Source organism: Hemitrygon akajei, chromosome 1 (assembly GCF_048418815.1).
Source record: "Hemitrygon akajei chromosome 1, sHemAka1.3, whole genome shotgun sequence".
NCBI classification, from domain to species: domain Eukaryota; kingdom Metazoa; phylum Chordata; class Chondrichthyes; order Myliobatiformes; family Dasyatidae; genus Hemitrygon; species Hemitrygon akajei.
Genome location: NC_133124.1, coordinates 49,252,132 through 49,269,526, shown reverse-complemented (window position 1 = coordinate 49,269,526; position 17,395 = coordinate 49,252,132).

Sequence of the window (17,395 nt, the reverse complement as noted above, 5' to 3'; positions counted from 1 at the left end):
TGAATCAATGTGAGCCTAAACTTTGCCATTTTCTTTGTTCACTATTTTCTAAATTGGAGTAAGCTTTCACTTACCTTGTCTTCAAAATATATTACAGAACTTCAAATTGCTTCAATTTGACCATTACAATGTGAATATTTTAGTTTGTCGCTATGGGCAACCTTGGTGAAAATTCTGTTGGAAAATGTATGGTTCCTGTAGTGGTTTCTTCTCAAATTCATTTCATAATCACAAACACAAAGCTTTTTTATAGCATTCAGAAAAGATGATAGAGTTAAGAATGGTAGCATAATCGCGAGAAATGTGTGCTTAATGAAAGTCTCTATGCTACTAATTCTGAGAAGTTTGAACTTAAATGACTGAAAATTACTTTTAAAATCTATAATAAATCATGTAATGGTTTAATTCTTATTCATTAGTTCTTATTCATTAATTCTTAGCTAATTAAATATTTTTTAATAATTTGAAGCATAAACCTATCTACCATTAACTTTGCATCTAAAAAACAGCAAATTTAATTTAAAGAGCTTTATCAAATACATGCAGTCACTGAATGGATACCATGCTCATGATTTCACTTAGGGTGTATGACTCCTTTTATAACCAGCTTCCAGCCAAGGCTTTCAAAACCAGCTTAAAGATCATGGAAACTTAATTTACACTTCATGTAACATGATTTAAATTCCCCCTAGTTTGGCTGATTTCAGATGTTTTGCAAAATTGATCCAGTCATTTGTGAGATCTATTATTAACTTGTCCATGGTCACTTGCAGCCTTTTAGACATTTCCTCAAAGTTTGCCATTACCTATACTACAACCTAAGTCATAGACCATAAGACCATAAAACACAAGAGCAGAATTTGACCACTCAGACTGTTGAGGCTGTTCTGCCATTCCATCTTTGCTGTTTTATTGCCACCCTCAGTCCCATTCTCCTGCCTACTCCTCATAACCATTGATGCCCTGACTAACCAAGAACTTAACAACATCTGCTTTAAATATTTTCCATGACTTGGCCTCCAAAGCCGTCTGTGACAAAGGATTCCACAGATTCACCACTCTCTGGCTAAAGAAATTTCTTTCATCTCTGTTCAAAAATGGACATTCCCCTGTTGTGAGGCTGTGTCCTCTGGTCATACACTTTAAGAAACATCCTCTCCACGTTCCACTCTATCTACAGTAGGTCTTTCAATATTTAATAGGTTTCAATGAGATCTTCCCTCATTCTTCTAAACTCCAGTGAGTACAGGCCCTGAGTCATCAAACACTTCTCATACATTAACCCTTTCATTCCTGGAATCATTCTTGTGAACCTCCTCTGGACTCCCTCTGATGCCAGCACATTTTTCTTAAATGTGGCCCAAAACTGCTCACAATACTCTAAGTTTGATCTGACCAATGCCTTATAAAGACTCAGTATCACATCTTTGCTCCATTCTAGTCCTCTCAAAATGAATGTTAACAATGCATTTGCCTTCCTTACCACCGACTCAACCTTCAAGGTATCCTGCATGAGGACTTCCAAGTTCCTTTGTACCTCAGGTTTTTGAATTTTCTCCCTGTTTAGAAAATAGTCTACACCTATATTCCTTCTATCAAAATGCATCACCATACACTCTCCTACATTATATTCCATCTGCCACTTCTTTGCCCTTTCTCCCAATCCATCCAAGATTTTCTGCAGGCTCCCAGCTTCCTCAGCACTACCTTCCCCTCCACCTATTTTTGTATTGTCTGCAAACTTTGCCACAAAGCCATCAATTCTGTCATCGAAATCATTGACCAATAACATGAAAAGAAGTGGTCCCAGTACCAATACCTGTAGAACACTCCTAGCCACTAGCAGCCAACTAGAAGAGGCCCCCTTTACTCATGCACTTTGCCTCCTGCCGGTCAGCCAATCCATGCTAGTAATAGCATGGGCGCTTATGTTGTTAAACAGCCTTATGTGCAGCACCTTGTCAGCGTCCTTCTGAAAATCAAAGTAACCAACAATCACTGACTCTACTTTCTCTATCCTGTCAGTTATTTATTCAAGGAATTCCAACAAATTTGTCAGGCAAGATTTCCAATTAAGGAAATCATGCTGACTTAAGCTTACTTTGTCATGTCCCTCCAAATACCCCAAAGTCTCATCCGTAGTAATGGACTCCAACATCTTCCCAACCACTAAAGTCAGGCTAACTGGCCTATAATTTCCTTTCTTCTGCCTCACCTCCTTCTTAAAGACTGGAGTGACATTTGGAATTTTCCAGTCCTTAGGAACCATTCCAGAATCTCATGATTCTTAAAAGATCATTACTAATTCCTCCACAATCTCTTCAGCTACCTCTTTCAGAACCCTGGGGAGTACACCATCTTGTCCAGGTGACTTATCCACCTTCAGACCTTTCAACATCTCAAGCAACTTCTCCTTAGAACTACACTCACTTCTGCCCCCTGACACTCTCTGACACAGTGAATAATGATGCAAAATACTTAATAAGTTTGTCTACCATTTCCTTGTATCCCATTATTACCTCTCCATTGTCATTTTCTAGTGGTCCATTTTTGCCTCCCTTTTGCTCTATATATTTGAAAAATCTTTTGATATCCTCTTTTATATTATTGGCTAACTTACCTTTATATTTCATTGTTATTCCCATTATGGTAACTTTAGTTACCTTCTGCGGGCTTTTAAATATTTCCAATCTTCTAACTTCTCACTAAATTCTGCTATATTATATGCCCTCTTTTTTAAAGGCTGTCTTTGACTTCCCTTGTCAACCACAGTTGCCTCATCTTCTCTTTAGAATACCTCTTCATGTTTTGGATGTATCTTTCCTGTACCTTCTGATTTCTCTCCAGAAACTCTAGCCATTGCTTTTCTGCCATCTTCCCTGATAGCGTCTCCTTCCAATCCACCTTGGCCAGCTTGTCTCTCATGCCTCTGTAATTCCATTTTCTCCACTGTAGTAATGATATATCTGACTTTATCTTCTCCCTTTCAAACTACAGGGTGAAATTTCTCATAGGTCAGTGGCAGTTATTTAAAAAGGGAGATTCGAGAGCATTTGTCCATTGTACTTGACCTATCAGCAGCTATAGCTGGAGCACCAGTCGTGAGTTAGATAGCAGGGAAGGTTCAGGCATAAAAGGGAGATACTGCCTAGTGGAGTGGTCATCAAAGGAGTGGTCATCGACGGAGTGACCTGAGGCAGAATGAAACATTGAACATAGAAATATAGAAAACCCACAAAGCTGTGCTGAATATGCCCTAACAGAAATTATGTAGGTTTACCCATAGCCCTCTAAGTGGTAGGGCTTCGGCTCATTCAGGCTTCGGTGAGGTAAGTGGGTGAGTGGACTTTGTTTTTTTTTTCTTTCCATTTTGCTTTTGAGGAATATCTGTAGGGTTAGTATTTTGCTCTGGGTGTCAAATATGGGAATCCTAGGAATCTTCCAGTCTCCCAGATGGCCGCATCTGCACCAGGTGCTCCGAGATGCAGCTCCTGAGAGACCATGTTAGGGATCTGGAGCTGCGGCTTGATAACCTACAGCTTATTAGGGAAAGTGAGCAGGAGATAGATAGGAGTTACAAGGAGTTAGTCACCCCAAGACTGCAGGAGTTAGATAAGTGGGTAACTGTCAAGGAAGGGATGGGAAGTACTCAGATAGTAGAGAGGCATCCCTGTGGCCCACCCCACTTAATAATTGTTATCTTGTTTTGGATGCTGTTGAGGGGGTGACCTGACAGAGGATGATCACGGCGATCGGGTCTCTGGCACTGAGCCCGGTTCTGTGGTGCAAAAGGGAGAGAAGAAGATGAAGAATGCGGTAGTCATAGGGGATTCTATAGTGAGAGGAACAGACAGGAGGTTCTGTCAGCCTGATGGAGATACCCACATGGTGTGTCGCCAGGGTATGGGATGTCTTGGATCAGGTGCAGAGTATTCTGAAGGGAAAAGGTGAACAGCCATGTTGGTACCAATGACATAGGTAGAAAAAGGGAGAAGGTCCTGAAGTGAGAATTCAGGGAGTTGGGTAGGAATCTGAAAAGCAGAACCTCCAGGGTAGTAATCTCGGGATTGCTGCCTGTGCCATGTGCTAATGAGCTCAAGAATAGCATGATCAGGCATACTAATGTGTGGCTGAGAGACTGTTGTGGGGGACAGGGATTCGGGATCCTGGATCACTGGAGCATCTTCTGGAGGAGGTACAACCTGTACAAAAAGGATGGGTTACACCTGAACCCAAAGGGGTCCAATATCCTACCAGGCAGGTTAAATAGAGCTGTTAGGGAGGGTTTAAACTAATTGGCATGGGGATGGAAACCAGAGTGATAGGGTTGAGGAAGCAATAAATCAAAGATAGCGTGCAACAGAGATGACCGAAAGGACAGGCAAGAGATGAGGCATAATCACAGCCAGTGGGATGAGCTACAGGGCAATAGAGGCGAGGTGCAATTAAAACAGAAAGCTACAAATACTGGACTGGAAATGTTATACTTGAATGCATTCAGCATAAGAAATAAAATGGACGATCTTGAAATTCAGCTACAGATTGGCAAGTATGATGTTTTGACCATCTCTGAAAGTTGGCTAAAGAAGATTTGAGGGTAGATATAGGACCAATAGAAAATGACACTGGAGATATTGTAATGAGAGACGCAGAGATGACAGAGGAACCGAATGTGTATTTTGCATCAGTCTTCACAGTGGAAGACATCTGCAGTATACTGGACATTCAAGAGTGTGAGGGAAATGAAGTATGTGCAGTGAAAATTACGACTGAGAAGGTGCTCAGGAAGCTTAATGGTCTGAGGGTGGATAAATCTCCTGGACCTGATGGAATGTACCCTCAGGTTCTGAAGGAAGTAGTTGGAGAGATTGCAGAGGCATTAACAATGATCTTTCAAGAATCGGTAGATTCTGGCATTGTACCAGATGACTGGAAAATTGCAAATGTTACTCTGCTATTTAAGAAGGGTGGGAGGCAGCAGAAAGGAAATTATAGATGTGTTAGCCTGACATTAGTGGTTGGGAAGTTGTTGGAATCGATTGTTAGGGATGAGATTATGGAATACCTGGTGGCACATGACAAGATAGGGCAAAGCCAGCATGGTTTCCTGAAAGGAAAGTCCTGTCTGACTAACCTACTGCAATTTTTGAGAAAATTACAAGTAGGGTAGACAAAGTAGATGTAGTAGATGTGGTGTACTTGGATTTTCAGAAGGCCTTTGACAAGGTGCCGCACATGAGGCTGCTTAGCAAGATGAGAGCACATGGAATTACAGTGGAGTCACTAGCATGGCTGGAGCATTGGCTGATCAGCAGAAAACAGAGAGTGAGAATAAAAGGATCCTATTCTGGCTGGCTGCTGGTTACCAATGGAGTTCCACAGGGGTCGATGTTGGGACCGTTGTTTTTTATGATGTAACCGGCAATTTATGATGTATGTCAATGATTTGGACTATGGGATTAATCGATTAGTGTCTAAATTTGTCGATGATACAAATATAGGTGGAGGAGTGGGTAATGTTGAGGAAACAGAGAGCCTGCAGAGAGACTTGGATAGTTTAGGGGAATGGACAAAGAAGTGGCAAATGAAATACAATGTTGGAAAGTGTATGGTCATGCACTTTGGTGGAGGAAATAAACAGGCAGACTATTATTTATATGGGGAGAGAATTCAAAATGCAGAGATGCAAAGGGACTTGGGAGTCTTTGTGCAGGATACCCTAAAGGTTAACCTCCAGGATGAGTTGGAGGTGAAGAAGGCAAATGCAGTGTTGCCATTCATTTCTAGAGGTATAGAATATAGGAGCAAGGATGTGATGTTGAAGCTCTATTAGGCACTCGTGAGACCACACTTGGAGTATTGTGTGAAGTTCTGGGCTCCTTATTTTAGAAAGGATATACTGACATTGGAGAAGGTTCAGAGAAAATTCATGAGAATGATTCCAGGAATGAAAGGGTTACTGTATGAGGAACGTCTGGCAGCTCTTGGGCTGTATTCCCTGGAGTTCAGGAGAATGAGGGGGGATCTCATAGAAACATTCCGAATGTTAAAAGGCCTGAACAGATTAGATATGGCAAAGTTATTTCCCATGGTAGGCGAGTCTAGGACAAGAGGGCACGACTTCAGGATTGAAGGACGTCCATTTAGAACAGAAATGCGGAAAAATTACTTTAGTCAGAGGGTGGTAAATCTGTGGAAATTGTTGCAGCAAGCAGCTGTGGAGGCTGAGTCATAGGGTGTATTTAAGGCAGAGATAGATAGGTTCTTGATTAGCCAGGGCATCAAAGGGTATGAGGTGAAGCCAGGGGAGTGGGGATGACTGGAAGAATTGGATCAGCCCATGCTTGAATGGCAGAGCAGATTCAATGGGCCGAATGGCCTACTTCTGCTCCTGTATCTTATGGTCTCATGGTCTTATGGAAATCTATTATATTATGATCACTATCTCTTCAGGATTCCTTTACGTTTAGCTTCTTAATCAAATCTGGCTCATTACACAACATCAAATCCAGAATTGCCTTTCTCCTTGTGGGCTCAATCACAAACTGCTCTAAGAAGCTGCCACCTCATAAGCATTATGCATATTCGCTTTTTGCCAATTTTGTTCTCTTAGCAAATTTTATAGCATGCCTCTTTTGCAATTTCAAACAATTTTTATTGTTATAAATAAAAGTATCCTATTCACATAGTTTTGCACAGTTTGTTTACAGTTTACAGATCCTGTTTACACTTATTGTTCTATAGACTTTAAGAAAAAGAATCTCAGGTTTTTATGTGGTGACATGTACATACTCTGATAGTAAGTTTTACTTTGAACTTTAAACTTTGAGGCATACTATTCAAATTCCACAAAATATAATTTACTCTCTATATGCCGATCCTCCAACCATAATTCTATCCCCACCCACTTCTCTCGCCCCTCATTCTGCTGTCCTCCCTTCTACTAAGATTTAAAAGTAGGATTTTGCAGATGGAAATGTTACTTCAACCTGATGTTGCCCCACTGGTCTTACTTCCTATCTTTTCTCTCTTCCATTTCTTCACATTGACATCTAAGATAACATTGATGGCCCCTGTCACTTGAAATTGTTAAAATTCTAATTTTTTGACCCTAGTTCATTCCCTATCACCATAAAGGTCCAATCCTCCTCCATTCCTCATCAGGATGGTTTCTTCTCTGGATGAATTTTATCTGGATAGAAGAATTTCAAGTTGTACACATTGTTAATAAATGAACTTGTGAACTTTTGAAGAACAACTAGTGGCTAATGTAGGTACTGCAGGTTTTGTTGTATTATGTTAAGGTAAATAATAAGGATAGAGCTAGCAATAAAATAATACATTATTGAAGGTAATTAGTAATCAACTAAATGTCAGCCACTATTGAATTATAACCATATAACAATCACAGCACGGAAACAGGCCATTCCGGCCCTCCTAGTCCATGCCGAACTCTTAATCTCACCTAGTCCCACCTACCCGCACTCAGCCCATAACCCTCCACTCCTTTCCTGAATTGAATTGACTTTATTTCTTACATTTTTCACATACACGAGGAGTAAAAATCTTTACGTTATGTCTCCATCTAAATGTGCATTGTGCAATTTATAGTAATTTGTAATAAATAGTATGTACAACAGGACAGTTAATATAGCATTGAAATACAATTTTATCAGTGTGAATTAAGCAGTCTGAAGGCCTGGTGGAAGAAGCTGTCCCTGAGCCTGTTGGTCCTGGCTTTCATGCTGCGGTACTGTTTCCTGCATGGTAGCAGCTGGAATAGTTTGTGGTTGGGGTGACTCGGGTCCCCAATGATCCTTCTTTATGCACCTGTCTCTGAAAATGTCCTGAGTAGTGGGAAGTTCACATCTACAGATGCACAGGCACAATAATGTGGTATTCTTTGTTCTTAAGGACACATACACATATAATGTACTTCTCCCAGTTTGCTGCTCACTGATGAAGGGTCTCGAGCTGAAACATTAGTTATTTATTTCCCTCCATAGATATTGCTTATCCCCCAGAGTTCCTCTGGCGTTTCTTCTGTTGCTCTGCAGTCTCTCTTGCATTGCTGGGAATGATTACATCCATCAATGTTCAAGTGTTCTGCATCATGATAAGCATTCCCTCATGTTTCTGGGAAGCACAGATGATTCAGTCACCCTCAAGAAGATCCCATCGCCAAACATCTCTCATGAATTCTGAACACAAGGAATGCCTTATTCAACTATGGATTCTCACACTAATGTAACCCTGTTGGTACAATGGGATCCACACAAGCTGAAAACAGTAATGGATCTTCTAAAAGTAAGACTGTGCTGGCTGCACAGGTATATTTCTTAAATACACTTCTTAAATGTAATGTTCATTACTGTCACGTGCACTGAGGTACATTGAAAAACTTGTATTGCAGAACTGTCCATGCAGATCAATTCAACACAACAGTACATCGATGTGGTACAAGGTAAAACAATAACAGAGTGCAGAATAAAGGATTACAATTACAGAGAAAGTGAAGTGCGGAAAGGCAGTAAAGTGCAAGGTCAAGGGTCAAACTTAATGTAATGGGGAACCATTCTATAGGTTTATAACAGTGGAATAGAAACTGTCCTTTATCCTGTAATTCATCCTTCTAGGGTTTTCTATCATCCGCCTAATGGGAGGGGATAGAAGTGCAAATGTCTGTGGTGGGTGATATTTATGATCATACTGGCTGTTTTTCTTTGGCAGCAAGAAACGTAGACAGAGCCCATTGAGGGGAAGATGGTCTCCATGATGCACAGAGCTGTGTCCACAACTCCCCGTAGTTTCTTGTGATCGCAAGAAGAGCAGTTGCCAAGCCGTAATACTTCCAGATAGGATGTTTTCTATGGTTTGTCGATAAAAATTGGTAAAAGGGGAAATGTGCAAAATTTCTTTAGCCTCCTGAGGAAAAAGAAACACTAGTGAAATTTCTACTCAAGTTCACTGCTAGGAACTTGAAACTCTTAGTCCTCTCAACTACAGCACTGTTGATGTAACAACCAATTACAGAGACTTTACCATATGCTGCACAGCCAAGCCAACCAGAAACAGCAGCTGGTGCTGGCTGAAGAACAGTAAGGAGACTGGAGGCCGAGGCGTAGAGCCTGAAGTCCAACAGAAGGAAGGAGAGTAGGAAGCAGCAGGAAGTTATCAGTAGGATATCCCCGCACAGCAGACCAATCTCAGCTGCTGGACAGGCAGAGGAAATGAGCATGAGATGCAAAGGACTCTTTCACAGAGAAATGCTTCTTTTGAGCATTCCACATAATCATTGCCCTCTCCTCCCCAAAAGCAATCCAAAGACTATCTCCACACTCAAATGATTACCAGCAACAAAGTAATTATGTGGGACAAGGCAAATGATAAAACAAACTACAGACGCTGGAAATTGGAAATAAAAAATGGGAAGTTCTGTAAATACTGAGCAAGTTAGGCAGCATTTGAGGACAGAAAGCTTGTATTTCAGATCAGTTCTGTTGAATCATTAACTCAGTTTCTCTTCTAATATAATACTGAATGCTGAGTATATGTTATCTGTGGAATTCTCTGCCACAGGAAACAGTTGAGGCCGGTTCATTGGCTATATTTAAGAGGGAGTTAGATATGGCCCTTATGGCTAAAGGGATCAGGGGGTATGGAGAGAAAGCAGGTACAGGGTTCTGAGTTGGATGATCAGCCATGATCATACTGAATGGTGGTGCAGGCTCAAAGGGCCGAATGGTCTACTCCTGCACCTATTTTCTATGTTTCTATGTTTCTATATTTAGAAGTTTCCATTTTTATTTGACACGAGAAATGTTGACATGCCACTTGGCAGAATTGCTGGCACTTTTTTTAGACATCAACAAGTAAATCCTTGATTTCAATAATAAGAAGGCTTGCTGAAGTTTTCAGTAATCTGCAACCCATCTTGCTATTATTTTGTCAAGATATGAAATTTATTTTAACATAGTTTCTTTGACTGGTGATTCCTACATCTGGAAGCGACAACCGCAGCTTTTCCCTGCCTTATAATTCTTACGCTGGCCTAGGAGGAAGTCTGGTCCATTTGCCATACAGGGCTGCTTTCTGGCACTTACTTTACTGATAAGAATGTCCAAGTCTTCTTCAGTAAACTTGCCATTTTCTCCCTCTCCCCTGTAATATCCCTCTCCTCTATGACACCCAAGTGTGTTTTGATTTTCTGGCTGCTGTGAGGGGCATTTCTCTTAAGGTAGCGACCCTTCTCAGATTAGTACATTGTTATCTGTGGGAACTCTAGATCCCAACTTTGGGCATGTTTCTGTGTGTAAGAGCAAACATTTATAATGCCTTAAGCAATTTTTGCCAAGTTCAGTACTTTCATGAAGGCACAAATGAGCATTAGAGACAAGTACAGTCACAGTTTAACACTCCAACAATAGGTAGAAGCACATCTCTAATGACCATGGAACAGCTTAACTATCAATAGCCATTGTTGGTTCTTATTAAGGATCATAATATAGTGGAGATCTCTCTTCTCCATCCATTGTTTTAACTTTGGCTTGGACCCACGCTGGGGTTTTCCAGTTGTACACTTGAGTAGAAAGTTTAGACAGATGTTTGTCAGATGCAGGATGGCATGTGGGAATCATTAGTTTTGCTGATTCACGTCAATGGCTTGAGCATCTTTTATTTTATTTGTGGTCAGCATGCTTGCAACATGTATATTTTGAATAACAATTGCAAAACTGTAAACCTTAGCCTGCATTCTGTTCTACCCAAACAGGATGATTGCAAGCTGTTTTCTGTCATTTGCATGGAGACTCAGTGAAAATTTTGGCACAACAAGGATCTTGCAAATGTGATGTGACAAAACTGTTTGGGGATATAGTGAAATGATGATCATAACACTGGCAGCAATTACTGGATGGAATGTGAAAAATCAATATTTAAATCCAGATTAAAATTGCAGTGGCACCTTGATGTCTGTGGCAATGTACTGTATAAGGCAAATGTTGATCCTTGATCCTTCAGGTAGATGCTCCTCTAATTAAAATCCAAGTTTTACCTGAAAAGGATTATATAAATGGATAACAATAACCAGAGGCTAATAAGATATCATTGCATGCCCTTTTCTACTAAATTAAGATGAACCTGGATTGAAGATAAAATTGTAATGATGTCTGTATCATTTCAAAAAATGGGGCATGCATTCTTCTTTTCCCACCTGTATGAATATATTTCACAATGTAGAAGCAAGATTATGATTGCTGCTGTTGAATGATGGATTTTTAAGTTGCCACCAGCAAACTTTTATCTTCAAAAGCAGCTTACAATATAGTCTTTTGCTTGGTATTTCTGTCAAATTCAAGTTGGACAAGATTTCCTAGTGGTAGACAATCCGATTGTTTCTTCCATGCGTATTTCAGCAATGGGTGAAGGCCTTGTATATTCACAGAGGGAGATCTCAGCTGGTGGCATTTTTATAGGATCAGTGACTTGCTGGCAGGTGGCTGGGGGCATTTCTCTTCCTCCAGTATTTTATTCCATTGAGCACTGTTTCTGATTTTTTTGATGAGTTGATATGAAAGTGCCAATCAGAAATATGCACCCTTGAATTACACAGTGAGTTATATCGCAAATTTCATAGATTCAGAGTCCCATTACAACATCCTCTTAGGAACCCTGGATGATTGACAATTTTACATTATTTTTAGCATCCACACAATATGAAAATAAACGAAGCATATAATGTATTAAATATAGCAATCTCTCAGATCAGATGATCAATGTTTTCAATACATACATGCACTCCTTATTCATAATTGTCTCTAAAAAAATGGTTCCATCCTGTTGTTCATGCCAGTTTTCAGTGCATGTATACTCCAAAGTAATAGACAGACTCTTGTCCTATTTTTTCTGCAGATGAAGCAACTTCCTGTATTTGCTTGCTCGCAGCAAGATTTTTACCATTTCTGAGATTCTGGACCAGAATTAGGTCTGGACCAAGTAGTGACTTTTCACAAGTATATAACACAGAAGGTAAATGGAAAGAGACTGAAGCAACATTTCCTCCAATCCTCAGGCTGAACAGTAACTTTCATTTCCCCCCATCTTGTACAAAAAGGACAGGTTGCACTTGAATCTGAGGGGGGCCCATTATCCTGGTAGGGAGGTTTGCTAAGGCTATTGGGGAGAGTTTGAACTAGAATTGCTGGGGGGTGGGAACCAAGCTGAAGAGACGGAGGAAGGGGTGGTTGGCTCACAAATAGAGAAAGCTTGGAGACAGTGCAAGATGGAGAATAGGCAGGTGATAGAGAAGGGATGCGTTCAGACCAATGGTTTGAGATGTGTCTATTTTGATGCAACAAGGGTGGTGGCGTAGTGGCCTCAGTGCTGGACTGCACGCTTTTCATCCATGCTGGGTTAAGAGCCGGTGATCTCTTTGAAAAACTCACCCAGCAGAAGGCAATGGCAAACCACTGCTGTAACTTGCCTATACGCGATTTCCCGCTATGTCAGCACGACGTGGGATGAAGTCATCCGTAACTGGAAAAATTCCAGATGCGACGTACTGGAATTTCCTATTTTCCTATTTTGATGCAAGGAGCATCATTGAACAAAGTGAACATGAGGAAATCTGCAGATGCTGGATATTCAAGGATATTAAGAGATTTGAAAGTAGGGAAATGTGAACAACAATTGCCATACAGGCATTTAATTGTTGTTCCTCCAACCTAAGTGTCTATCCATGGCCTCCTCCACTGTCAATATGAAGCCACACTTAGGTTGGAGGAACAACACCTTATATACCGGATGGGTAGCCTCCAACCTGATGGCATGAACATTGACTTCTCTAACTTCCGTTAATGCCCCTCCTCCCCTTCTTTCCCCATCCCTGATATATTTAGTTTTCTCCCCCCTCCTCTTTTTTTCTCTCTCTCTGCCCATCACTCTGCCTGTTCTCCATCTCCCTCTGGTGCTCCCCCCCCCCTTTCTTTCTCCTGAGGCCTCCCGTCCCATGATCCTTTCCCTGCTCCAGCTCTGTGTCCCTTTTGCCAATCACCTTTCCAGCTCTCAGCTTCATCCCACCCCCTCCGGTCTTCTCCTATCATTTCGCATTTCCCCCTCCCCCTCCTACTTTCAAATCTCTTACTATCTTTCCTTTCAGTTAGTCCTGACGAAGGGTCTCGGCCCGAAACGTCGACAGTGCTTCTCCCTATCGATGCTGCCTGGCCTGCTGTGTTCCACCTGCATTTTGTGTATGTTGATTGAACAAAGTGAATGAGCTTAGAGCATGTATCAGTACTTGCAGTTATGATGTTGTGGCCATTACAGAGACTTGGATGGCTCACGGGCAGGAATGGCTACTTCAAGTGCCGGGTTTAAGATGTTTCAGAAAGGACAGGGATGGAGGCAAAAGAGGTGGGGGTGTGGCACTGCTGATCAGAGATAGTGTCACGGCTGCAGAAAAGGAGGAAGTCATAGAGGGATTGTTTACTGAGTCTCTGTGAGTGGAAGTTAGGATCAGGAAGGGGTCAGTAACTCCAGTGGGTGTTTTTTATAACCCACCCAATAGTAACAGGGACATCGAAGAGCAGATAGGGAGACAGATTCTGGAAAGGTGTAACAATAACATGGTTGTTGTGGTGGGTGATTTTAATTTCCCAAACAACACACACAAAATGCTGGTGGAATGCAGCAGGCCAGGCAGCATCTATAGGGAGAAGCACAGTCGACGTTTCGGGCCAAGACCCTTTGTCCTATGGATGCTGCCTGGCTTGCTGCATTCCATCAGCATTTTGTGTGTGTTGCTTGAATTTCCAACATCTTCAGAATTCCTCGGGTTTTAATTTCCCAAATATTAATTGGCATCTCCCTATAGCAAGGGGTTTAGATAGGGTGGAGTTTGTTAGCCGTGTTCAGGAAGGTTTCCTGACACAATATGTAGATAAGCCTACAAGAGGAGAGGCTGTACTTGATCTAGTATTGGAAATGAACCTGGTTAGGTGTCAGGTCTCTCAGCGGGAGAGCATTTTGGAGATAGTGATCACATTTTACTCCTTTACCATAGCACTGGAGAGGGATAGGAACAGACAAGTTAGGGAAGCATTTAATTGGAGTAAGAGGAAATATGAAGCTATCAGGCAGGAACTTGGAAGCATAAATTGGGAACAGATGTTCTCAGGGAATTGTACGGAAGAAATGTGGCAAATGTTCAGGGAATATTTGTGTGGCGTTCTGCATAGGTACGTTCCAATGAGATAGGGAACCGTGGGGTACAAAGACTGTTGTAAATCTAGTCAAAAAGAACAGAAAAGCATATGAAAAGTTCAAAAAACTAGGTAATGATAGAGATATAGAAGATTATAAGGCTAGCAGGAAGGAGTTTAAGAATGAAATTAGGAGAGCCAGAAGGGGCCATGAGAAGGCCTTGGCGGACAGGATTAACGCAAACCCCAAGGCATTCTACAAGTATGTGAAGAGCAAGAAGATAAAGCGTGAGAGAATAGGACCAACCAAGTGTGACAGTGGAAAAGTGTGTATGGAACCAGAGGAGATAGCAAAGGTATTTAATGAATACTTTGCTTCAGTATTCACTACAGAAAAGGATCTTGGCAATTGTAGGGATGACTTACAGCAGATTGAAAAGCTTGAGCATATAGACATTAAGAAAGAGGATGTGCTGGAGCTTTTTGAAAACATCAAGTTGGAAAAGTCTCCGGGACCGGATGAGAAGTACCCCAGGCTACTGTGAGATTGAGAGGAGATTGCTGAGTCTCTGGCAGTGATCTTTGCATCATCAATGGGGACGGGAGAAGTTCCTGAGGAGGGTTGCAGATATTATTCCCTTATTCAAGAAAGGGAGTAGAGATAGCCCAGGAAATTATAGACCAGTGAGTCTTACTTCAGTGGTTGGCAAGTTGATGGAGAAGATCCTGAGAGGCAGGATTTATGAATATTTGGAGAGGCATAATATGATTAGGAAAAGTCAGCATGGTTTTATCAAAGGCAGGTCATGCCTTATAAGCCTGATAGAATTTTTTGAGGATGTGACTAAACACATTGATGAAGGTAGAGCAGTGGATGTAGTGTACATGGATTTTAGCAAGGCATTTGATAAGGTACCCCTTGCAAGGCTTATTGAGAAAGTAAGGAGGCATGGGATCCAAGGGTTCCTTGCTTTGTGGATCCAGAACTGGCTTGCCCATAGAAGGCAAAGAGTGGTTGTAGACAGGTCATATTCTGCACGGAGGTAATTGACCAGTGGTGCGCCTCAGGGATCTGTTCATGTGGATAGTGAGAGGCTTTTTCCAGGGCTGAAATAGCTAACATGAGAGGGCACAGTTTTAAGGTGCTTGGAAGTAGGTACACACAGAATGTGTGGAATGGGCTGCCAGTGACGGTTGTGGAGGCGGATACGATAGGGTCTTTTAAGAGACTCCTGGATAGGTACATGGAACTTAGAAAAATAGAGGGCTATGGGTAACCCTAGGTAATTTCTAAAGTAAGTACATGTTCGACACAGCATTGTGGGCTGAAGGGCCTGTGTTGTACTATAGGTTTTCTATGTTTTCTACGTTTCTATCTTTTTAACGAGATCCACGTACCTGTTGCACTCCAGTTAACCATGACTGTTTTGTGAATCTTTTGACAGATGAGGGAGAATTGTGAAGAGGGAAGGCTATTTCTTCAGTTTAAAAGTTTCCTTTGTGAGACTAAGAAGTGCAAGAAATTTCTCCACAGCTCCACAGAATTTCCCCGCCAGATATTCCCCAGCCTTCCTTCTCCGAAATCCTACCAAAATATTTTAGCTGTATTCTGATTTGTGTATTAGATCCCTGTGATATTTGAGAATTGGCATTGCATCCTTTTCATTCCCATTTGGTGCAGAAACTTGATAAACAACACTTTCACTGGTAAATACCACCATATTCTTCTTGTTCCACTGCTGTAAAAGGAATCAACTCATAAGTTAATATCCTTCGTAGTTTTCTGTGTCTAAAAAAAAAATCAGTTATTACACTTAAACAGTTGTACTAATTGGGACAAAATGTATTTAATGCAAAAACTTTGCTAATACAATATATATGAGTGATTAAAAATAATATTTTATGATTATATTTTTGTCTACTGAAGACTCTCATAGCAAAATCATAAGGTTTTTCATTTTCTTGATTTTCTCAATACTTACGTATATGTTGATACCTAAATATCATAATTCTTTGAATGCAAAGAGCTAATTGAAAGTACTGGTGCCATCTCTGCTCCCTCTTTATTTGTGCTTTCCAACAATGTAGTTTGCAAAGATCTTGAGTCACACACACTAAAATTGTAGATTTGTGGCACAACTGCACATATAGGAGTGATCAAGTGGTTGTAAAATGGTGCAATAAAGCTCATTAAGTATTCTGATTTACAGTTGTTAGCCTACGTTAGCCTCTGGCATTTCTTTGAAAAGTGTGATGTCCAAGAAACAAATTGTGTTCATCTCCCTATTTTCAACAAATTATCTATTTAACATTGAATGCTATATTTTTCTGTTCCTTTCCCCATTATATGCTCATTTTATGTAGGATACCAAATGTCCAGCAGACCTTGGGTTCTCGTCTATATAGTTATTTTTACTATGTCAACCACGTAGCCTTACAACTAAACCCGATTTTTTATTAATTTAATGCATTCGGGGATTCGCTTCCCACCAAGGGTGACTTATTATAATTTTGAACTTGAAGAATCTATACTGAGTGGCCACTTTAATGGGTACGCCTGCACACTGCTCATTAATGCAACATCTAATCAGCCAATCATCTGGCAGTACCTCAATGCATAAGAGCATGTAGACATGGTCATGAGGTTTAATCATTGTTTAGATCAAACATCAGAACGGGGAAGAAACGTGATCAAAGTGACTTTGACTATAGAATGATTGTTGCTGCCAGACAGGTGGGTTGTGTATATCAAAAACTGATGATCCCCTGAGATATTGACGCACAACAATCCTTTACAGTGAATGGTGTGAAAAACAAAAAAAAACATTCAGTAGGTTGCAGTTTGGTGGGCGAAAGAAACCTTGCTAGTAAGAGAGGTCAGAGGAGAATGACCAGATTGGTTCAAACTGACAGGAAGGTGGCAGTAACTTAAATAGTTGTGCGTTACAGAACAGCGTGTCTGAATTCACAACACGTCGAACCTTGAAGTGCATGTGCTACAGCAGCAGAAGGCTATTAACATACACCCAGTGGCCAGCTTGTTTGGTAAAGGAGGTACCTAATAAAGTGACCACTGAGAGGAGAATGACTCTTGGTTCAGATTCAATTCTGTGGCTTTAGCCCAATGCAACAATATGAAATATGGATTATCAAAAATCTCAGCTAAGAGTATTTTGCTCCACATAGCTCAGCAACAT